The sequence below is a fragment of the Artibeus jamaicensis genome, unplaced genomic scaffold (assembly GCF_021234435.1).
Source record: "Artibeus jamaicensis isolate MK-2021 breed Jamaican fruit bat unplaced genomic scaffold, CSHL_Jam_final scaffold_378, whole genome shotgun sequence".
Classification (NCBI taxonomy): Eukaryota; Metazoa; Chordata; class Mammalia; order Chiroptera; family Phyllostomidae; genus Artibeus; species Artibeus jamaicensis.
Genome location: NW_026522044.1, coordinates 20,132 through 39,902, shown reverse-complemented (window position 1 = coordinate 39,902; position 19,771 = coordinate 20,132). Strand labels below are relative to the sequence as shown.

Here is a 19,771-nt window from a genome sequence, read left to right as displayed (position 1 = left end):
GTTCTGAAAGAAAAATTAACACCCCTGTTCATACATAGCTCTCCTGACTTGTACTAAGTGTTCACTGGCACTTTGGAGTCAAGAGATAAATCTGTTTCTCAGAACATTATAGCACCATACAAGTATGCACAGCTCTGACAGTAGATTGTGGGCTAGATTCCAGTCCATTCTACAATGGATATCCTTGTGTAGGAAACAATCTGTACACTTTTACATAAAAGTATAGAACTAAAGGCGCTCGCTTCTACAACTCTTCCCATAGCCAACTTCAAGTATATGGAATCGCATGGGTAGGAAAGAACTTCATGTGTTCTAGAAACTATGAGACCAGTGACAAGAAGAGGTTATGTCACACACGGTCTTATATGGTACAATAAGAAGTTTGTACCTTCTTTGATCTGTGAGAAATCCAGTGAAGGTTTGAATGAGTGAAAGAATCTGAGTTATATTTTAAGAAAATCACTCTGGTTGCTGTTCAGAAGATCTACTGGAGGGGCTTCCTCCAATATTAGCAACACTAATTCCATCTGCAACCTTAATTCCCCTTTGCCATGTAACCTAACATATTCACAGGATTACAGGGATGGGGATGTAGATATCTTGGGGAGGGGACATTATTTTGCCTACCACAGTGATTACACGATGGCAAATGGATGGACTCCAAACTGGGTAAGCAAATGGAGAAACAGCGGTCAGATAAAGAGTAAAAAAGTGGTAGGATTAAGAGATTGAAGAAGTAATCTGATGAGATTGAAGAACTGTAACACTATACTGCAAAATTTATTTTTAAATATTTTATTATATGTTTTTCATTACCATTTAATCCCCTTACTCCCCTCCCCCAGCAATCCCCACACTGTTGTCCATGTCCATGAGTCCCTTTTTATTTTTGCTCAATCCCTCCACCCCCTAACTCACCCCTGCTTAGCTGTCATCCTGCTCTATATCTATGAGTCTGTCTCTTTTTCTTGTTAGTTCAGTTTGTTCATTAGATTTCACATTTACTTAGCATTATCTTCTCCGGGTCCATCCATACTGTCTCAAAGGGTCAAAATTTCTTCCTTTTCATGGCCAATTAGTATTCCATGTGTAAATGTCCCATAGTTGTTTTATCCACTCATCTATCAATGGGCACTTGGGCTGCTTCCATATCTTGGTGATTGTAAATAACCCTGCAGTGAACATAGGGGTACTCATGTTCTTTTGAATTCGTGTTTTAGGTTCCTTTGGATATATTCCCAGAAGTGGGATCTCTGGGTCAAAAAGCAGATCCATTTTTAATTATATGAGATATCTCCATATGGCTTTCCACGGTGGCTGCACCAATCTGTATTGTGCAATACAGATTGTGCAAATACTGTTCCAATAGTGCAAAAGGGTTCCCCTCTCTCCACATCCTTGCCAACACCTGTTGTTTGTTGATTTATTGATGGTAGCCATTCTGACAGGTGAGAGGTGGTATCTCATTGTGGTTTTAACTTGCATTTCTCTGATGATTGGAGTAGGAAATTTCAAAATGGTGCAGTTTCTGGTGATGAAACAGTCTAGTATGGATCATGTCATAGAGGTGAGTATCTGGTGTAAGGTAGAAAATGTCAAATAAAGAAGTCAGTGGCAGTGAAAGTATAGGGTGTGAAATATGCAGTCCGTGTGAATGTTAAAATCACCAGGAATAATGAACAAGCTGTAGTTTAGGAAGGATGACTGAGCCTGGAAGAAAAAACATAAACCCCAGAAGCTGGGCAAGCTTTTAAGTGCAAAGAGGCCCTTGTTGGTGTCAACTCACCCAGGACCAGGGCCTGGCAGGGCTGCAGTTCCTGCTCAATAGGAAGGATGGAGCCCTGACATTGCACCCCACTCCCAGGGGCTGGGCTCTTGGTCACAGGCCCTGTGCAATGACCCCTTGAGACATGGGAGGCAAGGCCAAGTTCTGAAAGACAGTCTCCTGCTCCTCCTGTGGTTTCCACAAACTGCAGGAGGTGTTCAACTCGAGGACCTTGTGCTCTTGACCCCAGATCTTGGCTCCTGTAAGGAGATGGCACTGCTGTGTGGGTGCTTCTCTTTGGGGAGCACCCATAGTCCAGCCAGCAACAAGCCTAGTCACTCCCAGTGGTGTGGGGGGACAGGGAACAGTTTCATTCATGGCCGGGGGTGGGCAGTGCAGGGCAGTGCAATCCTTCATCATCCTGGGCATCCCAGCACCACAAGCATCACAACCGGCCACAAGAGCAGAAACCTCACTGGAAACCAGCCATGCAGAGGATCCAAGGAGGGATGAAAAGAGGCTATGCAAAGGCCCTTTGCAGATAATCTGCCCTATGCAGGCAGGAGAGAAACACCGTTGACACTGATGGGGATTCCAAAGCCCTGTTTTTCTATCACAAACACCTACCTACCTGTGTAGACAGCATGGGTGCTACAAACTTGAAGGTCGGTACATTCCCCCACAAAGGTCTTTGGTTTTTGTAAAGGAACTAACAAATAATGTCCACACATATTACTGTAATTCAGGAGAGCCTGTGGGGGTGATGGTGGGGGTGAGGGAACAAATACATAAAAAAGAAGTTTTCCTGGAGGCAGTGAATACAAGGCAGGCTGTAGAAGAGAGTTTTGGATTGGTCTTTGGGGAGTGACCCTGCCATGCTGATATTAAATGGTAATCTCTTCAGGTTGTTGTAGCCTTGGGTCTTTCCCTGTCTCACTCTGATCCTGATGACAGGTCTGGAAAGGAAAAAGATTTGGATGCTTCTGTTAACTGACAGGGAAGAAAAAGAACCTTTCCCTAAGGAAATCTGAAATCCAAAATTATGCTAACTTCCTGGCTTGGATACCAATCAGAAGTCATAGGTAGATTACTGGATATGGAGGTCAGGCACCAACTACACACCAGAGATACAATTTGGGACCTCTTGGATGGACCTGCTACCCTGGGCAGCTTCAGGCAAATAACTGAGGCCCTGGTGACTGTTCCATAGACTTCTGGGCCACATACTTGCCATGAAGAAAGCCCCAAGGTCACAGCTGAAAGGAGAATCTCCCTCATTTTTGCTTCAGGTATTTTCCTGGAGGAACACCCACCTTTTCCTTTCTTCTTTGTTTGATGGTACCAACTAGTTCGACCTCCCAGGGACTTAGCGCCAACTCCAACCACTTAGGGAGATAACTTGCTTCCTCTGTGAAAGGACCATCTCCGTTGGGTTCTTCTTCATGCCCATCACTTCATAGCAGTAGTTTTTCATGAAAACGATTTTCTGCATGGCAAGCCCAGTACCCAGTTTGGTCTCCCTGCACAAATAAGAGGCTTCAGGTGCAAACTTCTTTACCAGAGACATCTTGATTAACAGTAGCCATCATGTTGTTTTTCAATCCTGCTGATAACTGGAGGGGACAACTGAAGAGGAAATGATCGAATATAAATAGTCTTGGCAGATATATCAGAACACCAACATTTGTGTGCAGCTTGGAAGGCCTGGCTTCCACAGGTCTTAGCCAACTCCTCAAAAAGTGCATAAGAATGTGCTGGCAGGGTAGTTCAGTTGGTTGGAGTGTCATCCCATGCACCAAAAGATTGTAGGTTCAATCCCTGGTCATATACCTGGGTTGCAGGTTCAATCTCCTGTCATGACGCACATGGAAGGCAACCAATAGATGTTTTTCTCTCACATGTCTGTCTGTCTGTCTCTCTCTCTCTCCTCCTTTCTCTAAAATCTATACAAAATATCCTTGAGTGAGGATTTAAAAAGGGGGCACAAGAATGATGATGGGAAGATGCTAGGATGGGGACCATGGGCAGTTTTACCATTTTTAGTTTCATGTGTGAAACAAACAGATACAAACGATAGTTCCAATGGGACATGGCATTGGTACATTAGAAGGTTCCCGGTAAACTTGGTAGATGTGTAAATTCATGATTTAATGAATAAAGTTGATCAGTTCGGATAGAACATTAAGAGGATGGGAGGGAAAGGGAATGGTGGCACAAAGAAGAATGTGTGTTTATACAGGAGACAGAAGACTTTCTTCCTAATTATGATTAGTAGTAATGATTAATTAGTAGTACTAATTATTGGCTCAGTCTCTTTTCCAAGACCATTTGCCACTCTGCCCAAGCTGGAGACTTTTTGTTCCCTGGACAATGACTTTCACATGTGTACACACATCTCTTCCACTATGAATTCTCTTTCCATTACCTGCAGTGTATCCCCACCATCCCCCTGTCCTGCCATCCTTCATTGCTAGGCAAACTCCTAGTAATCCCTTAGGATCCAGGTGAAATACCTGTTCTTAAGCACCTTCTCAGGCACCAATCCACTTCTTCCCCACTCCCAGTTAATCATTCTCTTCATGTCATAGCACTTTGTGTTCATCCCTGTTTTAGCACTTGACATTTTTGTCATCATTGTCCACATGTTTGTCTAACCCTCTAGATCATGAACTAGAACAAGTCACGAGTGTTAAGGCATCTATGAGTAGGCACTCACTAGCACAACTGCAGGCATATAGTAGGTAGTCAATACATGCTTGGTGAATGGTTGAATGATTGGGATCTTCAGTGTATGTCCTGCAGTTTCATGAATCAACAGATATTAAAATTGCTAGGTTGTTGTTTAGTTGAGGAGTCAATGCTCAGTTGTTGTTTTTTTACATTGTGTTTTTGGGACTCTCTTAATATGTGGCTTTTATGAAGGGCAGAGTCCATAGCACTGGGTTTTTCTGAACAAGTCTGGAGAACTATTGCCAGGCTTCTTATCTTTGATCATAAGAGGTAGAGAAAATCTCTGATTAATTGGAAGTAGTAAAGTGGGGTACTCACTGATGAATAAAATACTTATTTTTGCTGGGTAGACTTATTGACAGTAAAATATCAATATCACAAAGAGAAATTGCATAAACCACTATATAAAGACTCAAATATCCCTCATGCATTTCCACCAATTGTGTGTATTTATTACCAAATATTTTGACAATGGTTTGTCCAGGTTCCTTGAATGTCTTTGATTTAGCTGTCACAGAGATTTGACTTTGATGGTGTTGAGAGATGTAGTGGTTTATTGTTAAATTGGGGAGAGGAGTTAGGAACTTACTTGGAGGTAGCATGGACTTCAAATGAAAGATGACTTTTCATTGTATGGACTAAGACTCTGTTTTAGCATTATATTGGTACTACTGTTCCTTATGTGTGAATTAGCCACTAGCGACCTAAGCTCTGCTATGCTTAGTCACAGTAATTTTTGTAATTTCATGGCCATAATTTTTAATTTTTATTGAATTTATTGGGGTGACATTGGTTAATAAAATAATATGTGTTTCAGGTGTACAATTCTATAACACGTCATCTGTATATTGTATTGTGTGTTCACTGCCCAAAGGCAAGTCTCCATCCATCACCATTTATGTCCACTTTATCCTTTCTACCTCTCCCCACCTCCTTGCCCTCTGGTAATCACCATAGTATTGTCTGTGTCTATGTAGTTTCATTTTTTCTTTTTTTGCTTAATCCTTTCACATTTTTCACCCAGTTCCCCAAACCTCCTCCCCTCTGGCAGCTGTCAGTCTGTTCTCTGTATCTACGAGTTTGTTTCTATTTTATTAGTTTATTTTGTTCATTATATCCCACATGTAAGTGAAATCATATGGCATTTGTCTTTCTCTAACTAGCTTATTTCAATAAAGTATCGTAAATTGCATTTCTTGTTGTGTTTCTGTAGTATCAGTTGTTACTTTTCCATTTTTGTTTCTGACTTTATTTATTTGGGTCCTTTCTGTCTTGTTTTTTTATATATTTTATTTCTTTTTATTTTTAGAGGGAGGGGAAAGGGAAGGAGAAAGAAAGGGAGGGAAACATCAATGTGTGGTTGCCTCTCCCATGCCCCCAACTGAGACCTGGCCCACAACCTAGGCATGTGCCCTGACTGGGAATCAAACCAGCTACCCTTTGGTCTGCAGGCCTGCATTCAATCCACTGAGCTACACCAGCCAGGGCTCTCTCTTGGTTTTTGATGAATCTCATTAAAGGTTTGTTAGTATTGTTTACCTTTTCAAAGAACCAGCTCTTGGTTTCATTGCTCTTTTGTATTTTTTAAAACTCTGCTTTATTTCTTCTCTGATCTTTATTTTTGCCTTCTTCTACTCACTTTGGGCTTTGTTTGTTGTTCTTTTTATAGTTTGTTGTTTTTTTTAGTGTAAACATAGATTGTTTACTTCAGATTTTTATTGTTTCTTGAGGTAGGCCTATAATGCTATGAATTTCCCTCTTAGGACTACTTTCATATTCCATATATTTTGGGTTGTTGTGCTCTCATTTTCATTTGTTTCAAGGTATCTTTTGATTTATTTCTTGATCTAATTGTTAATCCACTCACTGTTTAGTAACATGTTATTTAGCCTCCTGTCTTTGTGTGTTTCTCAGTTTTTTTTCCTTGTAATTGATTTCTAGTTCCATAGCATTATGGTCAGAGAAGATACTTGATATGATATCAGTCTTTTTAAATTTATTGAGATTTGTTTTGTGTCTTAATCTGTGGTTTATCCTAGAAAATGTACCATGTGCACTTGAAAAGAATGTATATTCTACTGCTTTGGTGTGAATTGCTCTGAAGATATCAATTAAATCCATCAGATGTAGTTTGTCATTTAAGTCATAAACATATTTTTCATTGGCAGCTTCCTAATGAGCTCTTTCTTGGGATGCCAAGTGGCAGAGCTATGGGATTTCTTCAAGAAATTTGAAAGATGTAGTGAGACAGCCAATTAGAATTTTTATTTACTTAGGAGAACTTTGAATCTCAATACTTGCCTGAGAATGTCCTAGTAATACTTTTACTAACAGAACATGTCAAAAATGCCGTACTTGTTATCCCAGGAATTTGACAGTGACAGGAGTAAGAAGACCAGTACTGAGAGACTGGTGACTGATGAGTTTAAAGAGACTAAAGACTTAGTATCTATGAACAGTCTGCATGGAACTACTTTGGGGAGAATAGTTTGGAAGAAGTTGAAAAATACACTTAGTATAACCTAAAGTGGAATCTGGTAAGAGGTGTTCCAACCGATGGTGGTAACAATATGTATGAAGCAGAAAACGGGTTTGTGAACAAATATACAAAACTTGTGAAAATGTAAGGTATTTAACTATCATGACTATTCATTATGTTATTTATCAGCAGTTAAATTGCAAATGATAGCTGAATCTCTCGTGTTATTCATCCAATAGTATCAATGGGGAATTTCATTCACTTTCATTAACATAGCTATCACAGTTCTGTGTACTTTTGTCAGAAATGGGAGCTGGGTATTCTCACTTGCTCTATCACAGAGCAATTCTATCGCTTCACAGTGGTAAAGGGGTGTGTGTGTGCATGTGTGTGTAATTTTTTGAGCTCAAGGTAGAGACTGAATTATTATGATTCACAAAATCTCCTTCAAATGTTATTCAACACTGAATAGCTTTGAAAATAAGCTTTTGTTGTAGGTTTGATAATATGTCTTAATCAATTCAATGCACAATTACAATGTGAACAGCAGTTATATACAAAGCTTATATTGGACTTCCAGCCAAGATGGAGGCATAGGTGGAAATACTGTACCTCCTCGCACAACCAAATTGAAGGACAACAAAGATTTACAAACAAAAATAAAACCAAACAGACAGAAAATTGAACTGTACCGAAGTCCGACAACAACGAACCATTCATCCAGACTGGTAAGAGGGGCGGACTCAGTGGCTGGTGGAGAGGAGTCTCCACAGGAGGAGGTGGTGATTGGCACCCCAAGCAGGTGCAGTATGAAAACTCAGTAAGGCTCGCAAGGCGACTGGCTGACCGTGAACACACATTTGTGCACAGAGAAACCAGGCAGGTTTAAAAATGGTCAGCGAGACAGACTGTGCAACCCAGGGCCCCAGCGACAGGAAATAAAGTCTAAAAGCACCAATTGAAAAAACTTTCAAGGGTTGAGGTGCCGGGAGAGGTGGCCAGACAAACAGGAGAGTTCGTTGGGGAGACCCACAGGGTCCTTGAATGAACACAAGCCCACCCACCCGGGAACCAGCACCAGAAGGGCCCAATTTGCTGTGAGAAGTGGCAGAGGGGACCAAAATTCGAGAAATGCCATTTCTCCCTCTCTGACTTCGCCCCCAGTCACAGTTCAGCGACTGGGCTGGCCGGCCCCATTGAACACCTAAGCTTTCACCCCTCACACTTAATAGGCATGAACAGACGAAAACATGGCTCAAGTAGAAGACAGCTCAAAGGCCCAGAGCCAATACTTCTAAGCAACAAAGAGATAGCCAACCTATCAATGCACAGGGCAAAACACTGGTGATCAGGATGCTCACTGAACTGGTTTATTTTAGTCACAAATTACATGAAAAAAAATGAAGGCTACGCTAAGTGAAATGAGGCAAAATGCACAGGGAACCAATAGTGATGGAAACAAATCTGGGACTAACCTACAAAGAAGTTCCCATCAGACTGTCAGCTGATTTCTCAAAAGAGACCTTACAGGCAAGAAGGGGCTAGAAAGAAGTATTCCAAGTCATAAAAGACAAGGACCTACATCCAAGATTGCTCTATCCAGCAAAGCTTTCATTTAGAATGGAAGGACAGATAAAGTGCTTCTCAGATAAGGTGAAGTTGAAGGCGTTCTCATCACCAAGCCCTTATTACATGAAATGTTAAAGGGACTTATCTAAGAAAAGGAAGATAAAAAACATGTATACTAAAATGACAGCAAACTCACAGTTACTAACAACCACACCTAAAATAAAAACAAACTAAGGAAACAAATAGAACAGAAACAGAACCACAGAAATGGAGAGATCACATGGAGGGTTAGCGACAGAGGAGTGGGAGGAGGAGAGGGGGAGAAGGCACAGAGAATAAGTAGCATAGATGGCAGGCAGAAAATAGACAGAGGGAGGGCAAGAATAGTATGGGAAATGTAGAAGCTAAAGAACTTATGACACATGGACATGAGCTAAAGGGGGGAAATGTGGGTGGGAGGGGGTGTGCAGGGTGGAGGGGAATGAAGGGGAGGAATGGGACAAATGTAATGGCATAATCAATAAAATATATTTAAAAATATAAAGCTTATGCTCTGGTAGAGTCATTTCAATGTCAACAAAAATCATTCAAATTAAAGTATTATCTGGCTGATGTATATGCTTCTCATGCTGTCAGAAGTTAAAATAAGGAGCAAGACCTTTATTCCCATGCAGATTTGCAGTGAATATAGATCCAAGTTCAGACAATACTTCCAGCAGTTTTTTCAGACCTCTATGAAGATACAAAGGAAATTTCCATATTTCACAACCACCTAATTGTGCAATTGAGAAGCTTCCACATGAACTTCAGTTGGAAGTGATTGACCATGACTATAAGGTAATGACCATTTAAAAGGTAAATATCAAGAGGAAAATCTAACAACTGTATAAATGACATCCAAGAGATGAATATGCTCAGTTAAAATCATATGCTTGCCCTGACTGGTGTGGCTCAGTAAACTGAGTGCTGACCCACAAACCAAAAGGTCATGGGTTCAATTCCCAGTCAGGGGACATGCCAGGATTGTGGGCCAGGTCTCCAGTAGGGGGCACTCGAGAAGCAACCACACATTGATGTTTCCCTCCCTCTCTTTCTCCCTCCTCTCTCTCATAAATAAATAAATAAATAAATAAATAAATAAATAAATACAATCTTTTTTAAAAATCTTCGTTATCTTAAAAAATCACATGCTTTTGCTAAGTGAAATAAGTCAGTCAGAAAAAGACAAATATCATGATTTCATTTACATGTGGAATCTAAAGTACAAAATAAACAAAGAAACAAAACAGAAACAGACTCATAGATACAGAGAATAAATTGATGGTTGCCAGAGGCAAGGGTTTTTGAGGACTGGGTGGAAAAGGTGAAGGGATTAAGACTGGTAGTTACAGAACAGTCATGGGGATGTAAAGTGCAGCATAGGGAATATAGTCAATAATATTTTAATAATTATGTATGGTGCTAGGTGGGTACTGGAAGTATTGGGAGGAACACTTTGTAAAGTATATTTGACATGATCTACCCACTATTCTATGCACTTGAAACTAATAAAAATAATATTTAATATAAACTATAATTGATAAATAAAATATAAAAAACATATGCATGTGGATTGATGTCAGTTTTTGGAAGCATCTATCTCATGGAGTGATATCAATATTTTCCAATATCTGTGTGAAAAGATATTTGCAAGATAAACTATGTAAGCCCCTTCTAAATGGTGATGTAGAGCTAGCACTGTTGTCTAGAAATAGGCTGCAGCCTCAACCGTACTAGCAGCCTTCCCCAGCTTCACAACCATGGACCCTCACAGAGTGAGGGAGCTTTGGGCCATAGTGAAAAATCTCTAAGCAGAATCCAAGCATTTTACACACTGAGGAAACATCTTCCCGAAGGAGTTAGTGAAGAGCATTCAGGGTGGGGGGCTGGCAAAATACCACCTGCTACTCATAAAACTAAATCAGAAGAAAATATCAGGGAAGAAAAAAACAGTAAGGTGGTAGAGCACAACATAAAGACAGAAGAATCATTGAGGAAAGTGATCTAGAAACTGACAATGAAAATGTAATTGAATCAGACACTGATTCATTTTAAAAAGAGAGATGAAAATATAGACATAGCAGAAGATATGATGAATTGGGAAAATAATTTTTTAATAAGTGACTGCCATTGATGCCCTAAATGATGGTGAACTACAGAAAGCCATTGACTTGTTCACAGATGCTATCAAGCTGAATCTCCACTTGGCCATTCTATAAGCCAAGAGAGCCAGTGTCTTCATCAAATTAAAGAAGCCAAATGCTGCCATCAGAGATTGTGACAGAACTATTGGAAAAAATCCTTATCCAGCTCAGCCTTACAAGTGACGAGGGAAAGCACACAGACTTCTGGGCCATTGGGATGAAGCAGCCCATGATCTTGACCTTGCCTATAATTGGATTATAATGAAGATGCTAGTGCAATGATAACAGAGGTTCAACCAAGGACCCCCAAATTGCAGAACATCAGAGAAAGTATGGGCGGAAATGAGAAGTGCAAGAGATCAAAGAATGGAAAGGGTTAAGAAGACTCCTGACAAAAGGAGAGGGCCAAGAGGGAGAAAGAGCCAGAGGACAACCAGGAGCTCTGTATAGCTCTTTTCTGGGTGCTGTCTTGGGAGAATGACTGGTAGTTTTCCTGGAGAAATGCTTAAAATGGAAGGAGGCATACCTGAATGGCAGGAATGCCTGGGCTCCATGAAATTCTTAGTGATCCAGAGATTCTTGAATCTATGCAGGATCCAGAAGTTATAGTAGCTTCCCAGGATGTGGCCCAGAACCCAGAAAATATGTCAAAAATAAGAGCAACCCAAAAGTTATTAATCTCATCACTAACTTGTCAGCCAAATATAGAGGTAAAGCATAATGCCCTTCTGACAAATAAAGCCTTTGCTGAAGGAAAAACAACTTCGATCACCCAGTGGATGTCGCAAAATATGAACCAGTTTAATTCTGACCTTCACATGAATAAAGTTTTGAAGAAAATCCCTACCCCTCTATCAAAAGCAGCTGTATCATTTTGTAACGGTTTTCCATTAGGGTACTCATTCAGATAACGTTTTCCTATTAGGAATTACAAACTTTAAACACTTTTAATCTTTCAAAATATTTAAAAGCAAATTGAAAGGGTGTTTTAAACCCTATTTTTTTTTACTAATTACGTTGGTGTTTTGCTTCAAATTAATTGGGCAAAAAAGATACTTCAGTATGGGAGATTTATTGCTCAGTTTGAGTGGAATAAATAAAGGTTTATTAGCAAGAGGCAACTATAATATTTAAATAGATAAAATTTGATTTGAATTTACAGTTTCTGTGGCATTTGATTTGTTTTTAAATACTCTATTTTTAAATGATTTATTTTGATAAAACTACTGGAACCACCAGTATTGCAGTAGGACCCAGGTAGAGACTGGAAGTACTTGGCAGGGCAGCAGTAATATTACTACATGTTAAATAAAAATGTACCCTGTGTTAGATACATTTCAATCTTACACTGAGGTTAAGGGATGATTTATATTTTTAACTTTGAACAAATATTATTACACAATGTTCGTATAACTGGACATTTCTCTACTTTGTACACAGTTATTCTTACTCTCCACAGAAAGGCTGCTTTCTAACTTCTCATTGGAATGGCAAGCACTAAAATCCTGATTTTAACAAAATAGTAGTAAAAATGCCTCAGTGACTTAAGCTGAAAGCAGTACATTGGTTAATGGCTTTTTTTACTTAGTTATCAGGAATGTACAAATGTATTTGTATTAAAAAAATACAAAATAAATTATCTGTAGGCATGGACAACAATAGCAGTAAACCATTGTATGTTGTCAACTGAAACCAGTAACTGATGGTTATGATGATTTTCTTAAACATCAACCACAGTTTTCTTCCATCATTTCCTTTAACTGATATCTCTGAAGTTATAGGTGATGAGCACTGCCTTGAGCTTCCTCTCTCCATTCTCATTAATAACGGTAAAGCACTATTTTAAGATTGGAACATGCCACCTCACATTCCACCCATCCTATCCATCCCAGGATCTTTCTTTTCTTTAGGAATTTCTGTGACTACAATTTCTGTTGTTGTTAACAGAGAGGCCACTCCAGCAGCATCCAATAAAGCAGTTCCTACAATCTGAATTGAATCATGATTCCTTTTCCCACAATATTCAAAAAATTGCCAAGCATAATATCATAACCAACTTCTGAGGAACTTTGCATAATTTTCTCAAGTGTCAACAATTCTGCAACACCGGCATTCTTAGTTAGCAATGATGATTGCAGAAATTCTGAGTGCTTTTTGTGTGATTTCTATAACAATTTTATTCCTTTTTATTTTTTTTAAAAATATTTTTAAGATTTTATTTATTTATCTTTAGAGGGGAAGGGAAGGAAAGAGAAAGAGAAATATCAATGTATGGTTGCCTCTTGTGAGTCCCCTGATGGAAACTGGCCTGCAACCCAGGCACATACCCTGACTGGGAATTGAACCATGGTTGCTTGGTTCCTAGGCCCACACTCAATCCACTGAGCTACACCAGCCAGGGCTTATTTTTTTAATATATTTTATTAATTATGCCATTACAGTTGTTCTATTTCCCCCTTCATTCCCCTCCATCCTGCACATCCCCTCCCACACCATTCCCCCTTTTAGTTTATGACCACGTGTCTAAAGTTCTTTAGATTCCATATTTCCCATACTCTTCTTGCACTCCCCCCTACCTATTTTCTACCTACCATCTATGCTGCTTATTCTCTGTACCTTCTCCCACCTTCTCCTCCTCCCACTTCCCTGTTGCTAAGCCTCCATGTGATCTTCATTTCTATGGTTCTGCTCCTGATCTAGCTGTCCTCTTAGTTTGCTTTTGTTTTAGGTGTGGTTCTTAATAACTGTGAGTTTGCTGTCCTTTCACTGTTCATCTTTCTTAGGTAAGTCCCTTTAACATTTCATATAATAAGGGCTTGGTGATTATGAACTTCTTGAATTTGATCTTATCTGAGAAGCATTTTATCTGTCCTTCCATTCTAAATGAAAAGTTTTGCTGGATAGAGCAATCTTGGTTGTAGGTCTTTGGATTTCATGACTTGGAATACCTCTTTCCAGCCCCTTCTTGCCTGTAAGGTCTCTTCTGAGAAATCAGCTGACAGTCTGATGGGGACTCCTTTGTAGGTGACTGTCCCCTTATGTCTTGCTGCTTCTAGGATTCTCTTCTTCATTTTAATCTTGGCTAATCTAATTATGATGTGCCTTGGTGTGCTTCTTCTTGGGTCCCAACTTCTTTGGGACTCTCTGAGCTTCCTGGATTTCCTGGAAGTCTATTTCCCTTTGCCAGATTGGAGAAATTCTCCTTTATTATTTGTTCAAATAAGTTTTCCACTGGTGGCTGTTCCTTTCCCCCCTTCTGGTACCCCTATAATTCGGATGTTGGAGCATTTAAAGATGTCCTGGAGGTTCCTAAGTCTCTTCTCATTTTTTTGAATTGTTGTTTCTTCATATTTTCCTGTTTGGCCATTATTTTCTTCCTTCTGGTTTACTCCTTGATTTGAGTCCCAGTTTCCTCTTCATCACTATTGGTTTCCTGTGCAATTCCCTTCATTTCAATTAGTTTCGCCTTCATATTCTCCTCTAATTTATGACTAAAATCAACCAGTTCTGTGAGCATCCTGATCACCAATGGTTTGAACTGTGCATCTGAAAGTTTTGCTATTTCTTCATCGCTTAGATTTATGGGCTCTGGGGCTTTGAGATCTTCTTGAGCCATTTTTGGTCTGTGTGTGCCTGTTAGGTATGAGGGAGTGGAGCCTTAGGTGTTTACCAGGCGGGGCCGCCCAGGTTGCTGGGTTGTGACGCTGTATGTGGGGACGGGGTCAGAGTGGAGAAGTGGCGGCCCCCTCTGCTGCCTCTTGCCGCTGGGACCTACTTGGTCCCATTGTCTCACTGCCCACTCCCTCGCAGGTCTATCTGCGCACGAATGCGGGACCACAGTCAACCCGCCACCCTGCACCCTTGCTGGGTACACAAGTCGCTCACTGGGTCCGCCCGTTGCAACCCCATGCCTGGGATCCCTGCGCCTGAGTTCATCTGACTGAGTTTTCCTGTGCAACTCCGCTCCACCAGCTGCTGGCTTCGCCCCTCTTACTGGTCAGGCTGAAGAATTTGTTGTTATCAGACTTCCAAAAAGTTCAATTTTCTGTGTTCTGGCTGTGTTTTCTGTTGCTAATATTTTGTTGTCTCTCAACTTGGTTGTGGGAGAAGGCACAGCGTCTCCAACTATGCCTCCATCGTGGTGGAAGTCTCCGATTTCTATAACAATTTTTTATCTTCATTAGCTGGAGTTTGGTGCAAAGTTGAAATGCACGGAAGCAGGGGCGTTTTAGAACAATGCCTTCCAGAACAATGCCTTCCTCAATAGCAGCTTGTGTAGCATTGAGGGCATCTGTTACTCTGTCTTTCTTTTCATTCACTTCAACATCTCTTGTTAAAGATGATGGTCCCACCAACCATCAGCACAGCTACTCTGTCTTAAAGTTTACCAGACATTCATTTAGTTTTCCATTTTATATTCACTAGTTATGATATCTAACTGCTTGATTTCTTGAATATGTTTTTCAATTTGAGCCTCGTCACCTCTTCCTTTCAAAAATAAGGCATCATCTTTGGTCACAATGACCTCTCTAACTTTTCTTATTTCATGAGTCTGAACATCTTCAAAATTTAAAGTCAATCCTCCTTTTCCAAACACTGCACCACCAGTAGCAACAGCCACGTCTTTAAGGTGTTTCTTTCTATTGTCACCAAAATCTTGAGCTTTGGCTGTTACAACCAACTTTTAGCCTATTCAGACCAAGTGTACTTAGAGCTTCTCCATAAACATCTTCAGCAATTATGACCAAGGACTTACAATGAACATTGGCAATTTCAAGAGCAGGGTCAGTGGACTAAACACTAGAAATTGTCTTTTTACCCAATAGGACATAAGTATTTTGAAATTTATACCTCTGACCTTCTGCTGTATTAATAAAGTATGGAGAAATATAACCTCAAACTTCATGTGTTCAATAATTCCTAATTCATTATTCAGTGTTTTCCCATCCTTTACTGTGGTGATGCCCTTTCTTCCAACCATTTCCATTACATTGGAAATGATGTTGCTAATTACTTTGTCTCCATTTGCAGAAATTGTAGCAAACTGAACTATTTCTTCAGGGGCTGTCACAGATTTAGACTGCTTCTTATAATCATAAATTATAGCATCAATAGCCAACATTACACCTCTCCCGATTTCCAATGGATTAGCACCTTTGCCTAGCTTCTCAAAGCCTTCCTTGGCAAAAGAGCATGCCAGTACAGTAGTAGTGGTGCCACTCCCAACTTCTTTATTTGTATTATTGGCAACATCTTCAACATATCAGTGCCAATATTTTTATATTTATTTTCAAGTCAGTGGGCTTTGCAATGATCACACCATCTTTTGTTAGTTTGGGACTTCCCAAACTCTGTTCAATAATCCCCGTTTTTCCTTTTGGCCCTATAGTTACGGCTACAGCGTCAGCTAAACAAAGGTCTATAGCATTGAGGCTCAGGCATCTGCACCAAATTTCACATCTTTGGAATAAGCCCGAGGGAGATGAAGAGCTACTTCCCTGGACACTGGCCTAATCTGGTAAAGGACTATGTGTAATCGAAGCATTTCTGCAGAGCAGTGACAGGATGTGCCAACAGAGAGGCAGTCCCTTTGGTGGTGAGAAGATGGGATGATTTTTATAATGCTGTAGTAAAGTTGGATTACTTAGCTCTGTTCTTATTTGATATATAAAATAAATTATTCATATTAATTCCATACAGGAAGAGTAAGAGAATACTTTTATTTTTATATTTCTATGTTTTTTAATATTTTACTTATTTATTCTTATGGGAAGGGAGAGAGAAAGAAACAGAGAGAAACATCAACACATGTTTGCCTCTCAGGTGTCCCCCACTGGGGACCTGGCCCACAACCCAGACATGTGTCCTGACTGGAAATCAAACCAGTGAATGTTTGGTTTGCAGGCCAGTGCTCAGTCCACTGAACCACACCAGCCAGGGCATAATTCTATGTTTAAAATTACCTTTCCTAGTTAGAAAATGCCCATCTCTTTGTCAACTTCCTACTTGTTTTCACATTTCCCCCCTTATTCTTCTTAAGCTAAATATAGTCCCTTTTCACTAATATCATCACTGCTATCATCATTCACTGCATAATTGTGCCAGCATATTTAATACTGGGTTTGATTTCATATGTAATACATATAGTGACTATGTAGGGTAATAATATAATGACAGCTGCAGTTTGTTGCTTGGGCAAGAGATTTCATATTTAAGTGTTAGATTTCTACTTTGGTGAAATCGTATCACAAGTTGTTAGAGAGAAAGATTCTCTCTGATGTTTGGTCTTCAACTTAGGAAATTCCAATTGAGTTTATCTTTGTATTTTGGAGGGTATGTGGTTTGAATTAATTGAGGTACATAGAGGGGAACCTAACTTACTGATGTAACATGAATTATAAAATTGATGAGATACATGGTTTTCTTTATTATGCAGTTGTTGGCATTATGAAAGATTCATTGTTCCCCTATTCAGCTCTTAAATATTGCAACCATATTCCTGCCTCTCCTTTCTCTCTTTTCCTTTGCTCCAAGGATAAAGAAAATTGTAACATTTTTGTGGTATAATTCAATTGCTATATTTAATTAAGACAAAGTCCAGGCACAGTACCAGGAATTTCTAGGTTTTAACCTGTATTTCAACTAAAATGCTAGTGTTTAAAAACAATTTTAAGGGATGATACTATCTGTACTTTGCTAATTTAAAGGACCAGTGGTAGTAACAGTGAAGTAAATTCTATAGAACACATTTTTGAAATAGCACATCTCTGAAATCATAAATTGATTCAGATTCTAACCCTTTGCTGTACTCAAACAGATGAAAATGCATCTGTTATATAAATGAGAAAAAGCTGTATGCTATTTGAATGCTTTTTAAACCTTTAAAAATATTCAGTATATTATTTAAAAAAGATAAACTATGGAAAACCTCATTACATGTCAGATCAACATATGTAATCAATTTTGATAGAGAACACTAGCTTCGAACCCCAATTAAGCAAAATGTTACTCTCCTAAAACTATTCCACTCTTCTCATTAATAAATCTTTATTATTAAAAATGTATGCAATTAGTATATTATATTTTTAGTCTTAACAATAAAATATTTGTCGAAATTTGTTTTCCCTTTTGTTATATAAGTATGTACATAGTGGTTTCAAATGTACCTCTGAGTTTTCTCAAACGCAAAATATTTACTCTCTGCCCTTTACAGCAGCAATTTTCAACCGTTTTCATCTTGTGTCACACATAAACTAATTACTAAAATTCTGTGACACACCAAAAAATATATTTTTGCTGACATGACAAAAAAAGTAGGTATAGGGACTTCCGCCAAGATGGAGGTTTAAGGTGGATGTGCCGTGCCTCCCCCACAACCAAGTTTAGGGACAACTAAATATTAGCATCAGAAAACACAACCAGAACACGGACAACTGAACTTTTCGGAAGTCCGCTAACAACAAATTCTTCGGCCCGACCGGTAAGGGGCGAAACCGGCGTTGGGTGAGGAGTTACAAAGGAGTCGACCCGGGCGCGGAATCCAGATGCGCGAATCCAGTCGCACGGGTTCCAAACCCAGGATTGGACCTAGTGAGCGACCGAGCGGCCCACCGGGTGAGCGACCACGGAGAGTCAGTGGGGAGGCGGTGGCAGCGAGTTGACTGTGGTTGCCTGCTTGCACACGGGTGAGGGAGTGAGCGCTTGGACCGCCGGCGGCAGCGGCGGCAGCGCCAATTCCCGCTCTGACCACGCCCCCACATACAGCGCCACAACTCAGCGACCTGGGAATCCAAGGCGCCACTCCTCCCACTTAAAGGGCCAGAACAGACCAAAAATGTCGCAGGAAGACCTCAAAGCCCCAGAGATAAATCTAAGTGACGAAGAAATAGCAAATCTCTCAGACGCACAGTTTAAAACACTGGTCATAAGCTTCCTCACAGATCTGGTGGGCTATAGCCACAAATTAGAGAAATATATGAAGGCTAAATTAAGGGAAATGAATGGAATTCCACAGGAAAACCATAGAGATGAAAAAAAAAACTGGGACTCAAATCAATGAAGTGGACGAGAAGGAAGAAGAAAAAAATCATCAAACAGAAAGGAATGAAGAAATAAGAATTCAGAAAAATGAGGAGAAGCTTAGGAACCTCCAGGACATCTATAAACGCTCCAATATCCGAATTATAGGGGTACCAGAAGGGGGAAAGACACAACCACCAGTGGAAAAACTATTTGAACAAATAATAAAAGAAAATTTCCCCAGTCTGGCAAAGGAAATAGACTTCCAAGAAATCCAAGAAGCCCAGAGAGTACCAAAAAAGTTGGACTCAAGAAGAAACACACCAAGGCATATCATAATTACATTAGCCAAAATTAAAATGAAGGAGAGAATCCTGGAAGCAGCAAGAGGTAAGGGGACAATCACCTACAAAGGAGTCCCCATCAGGCTGTCAGCAGATTTCTCAAAAGAGACCTTACAGGCAAGAAGGGGCTGGAAAGAAATATTCCAAGTCATGAAATCTAAAGACCTACAACCAAGATTGCTCTACCCAGCAAAACTTTCATTTAGAATGGAAGGACAGATAAGGTGCTTCTCAGATAAGACCAAATTCAAGGAGTTCATCATCACCAAGCCCTTATTATATGAAATGTTAAAGGGACTTATCTAAGAAAAAGAAGTTAAAGAAACATGAACAGTGAAAGGAGAACAAACTCACAGTTATTAACAACCACACCTAAAACGAAAGCAAACTAAAAGGACAGCTAGATCAGGAGTGGAAACATAGAAATGAAGATCTCAAGGAGGGTTAGCAACAGGGGAGTGGGAGGAGGGAGACGGGGGAGAAGGTACAGAAAACAAGTAGCATAGACAGTAGATAGAAAATAGATGGGGGGGGCAAGAATAGTATGGGAAATATAGAACCTAAAGGATTTGAGACACATGGACATAAACTAAAGGGGGGTAATGGTGGGGTTGGGGGGGCAGGGTGGAGGGGAATGAAGGGGGGAATAGAACAACTGTAACAGCATAATTAATTCAAAAAA

General features: G+C 39.9%; 2 pseudogenes; one reads left to right on the top strand and one right to left on the bottom strand.

Annotated features, from left to right (window-relative positions):
- Positions 1-5,527: 5,527 nt before the first annotated feature.
- Positions 5,528-16,271, bottom strand: LOC119048536 (60 kDa heat shock protein, mitochondrial-like; annotated as a pseudogene).
- LOC119049846 (hsc70-interacting protein-like) lies at positions 10,343-11,447 on the top strand (annotated as a pseudogene).
- Positions 16,272-19,771: the final 3,500 nt, after the last annotated feature.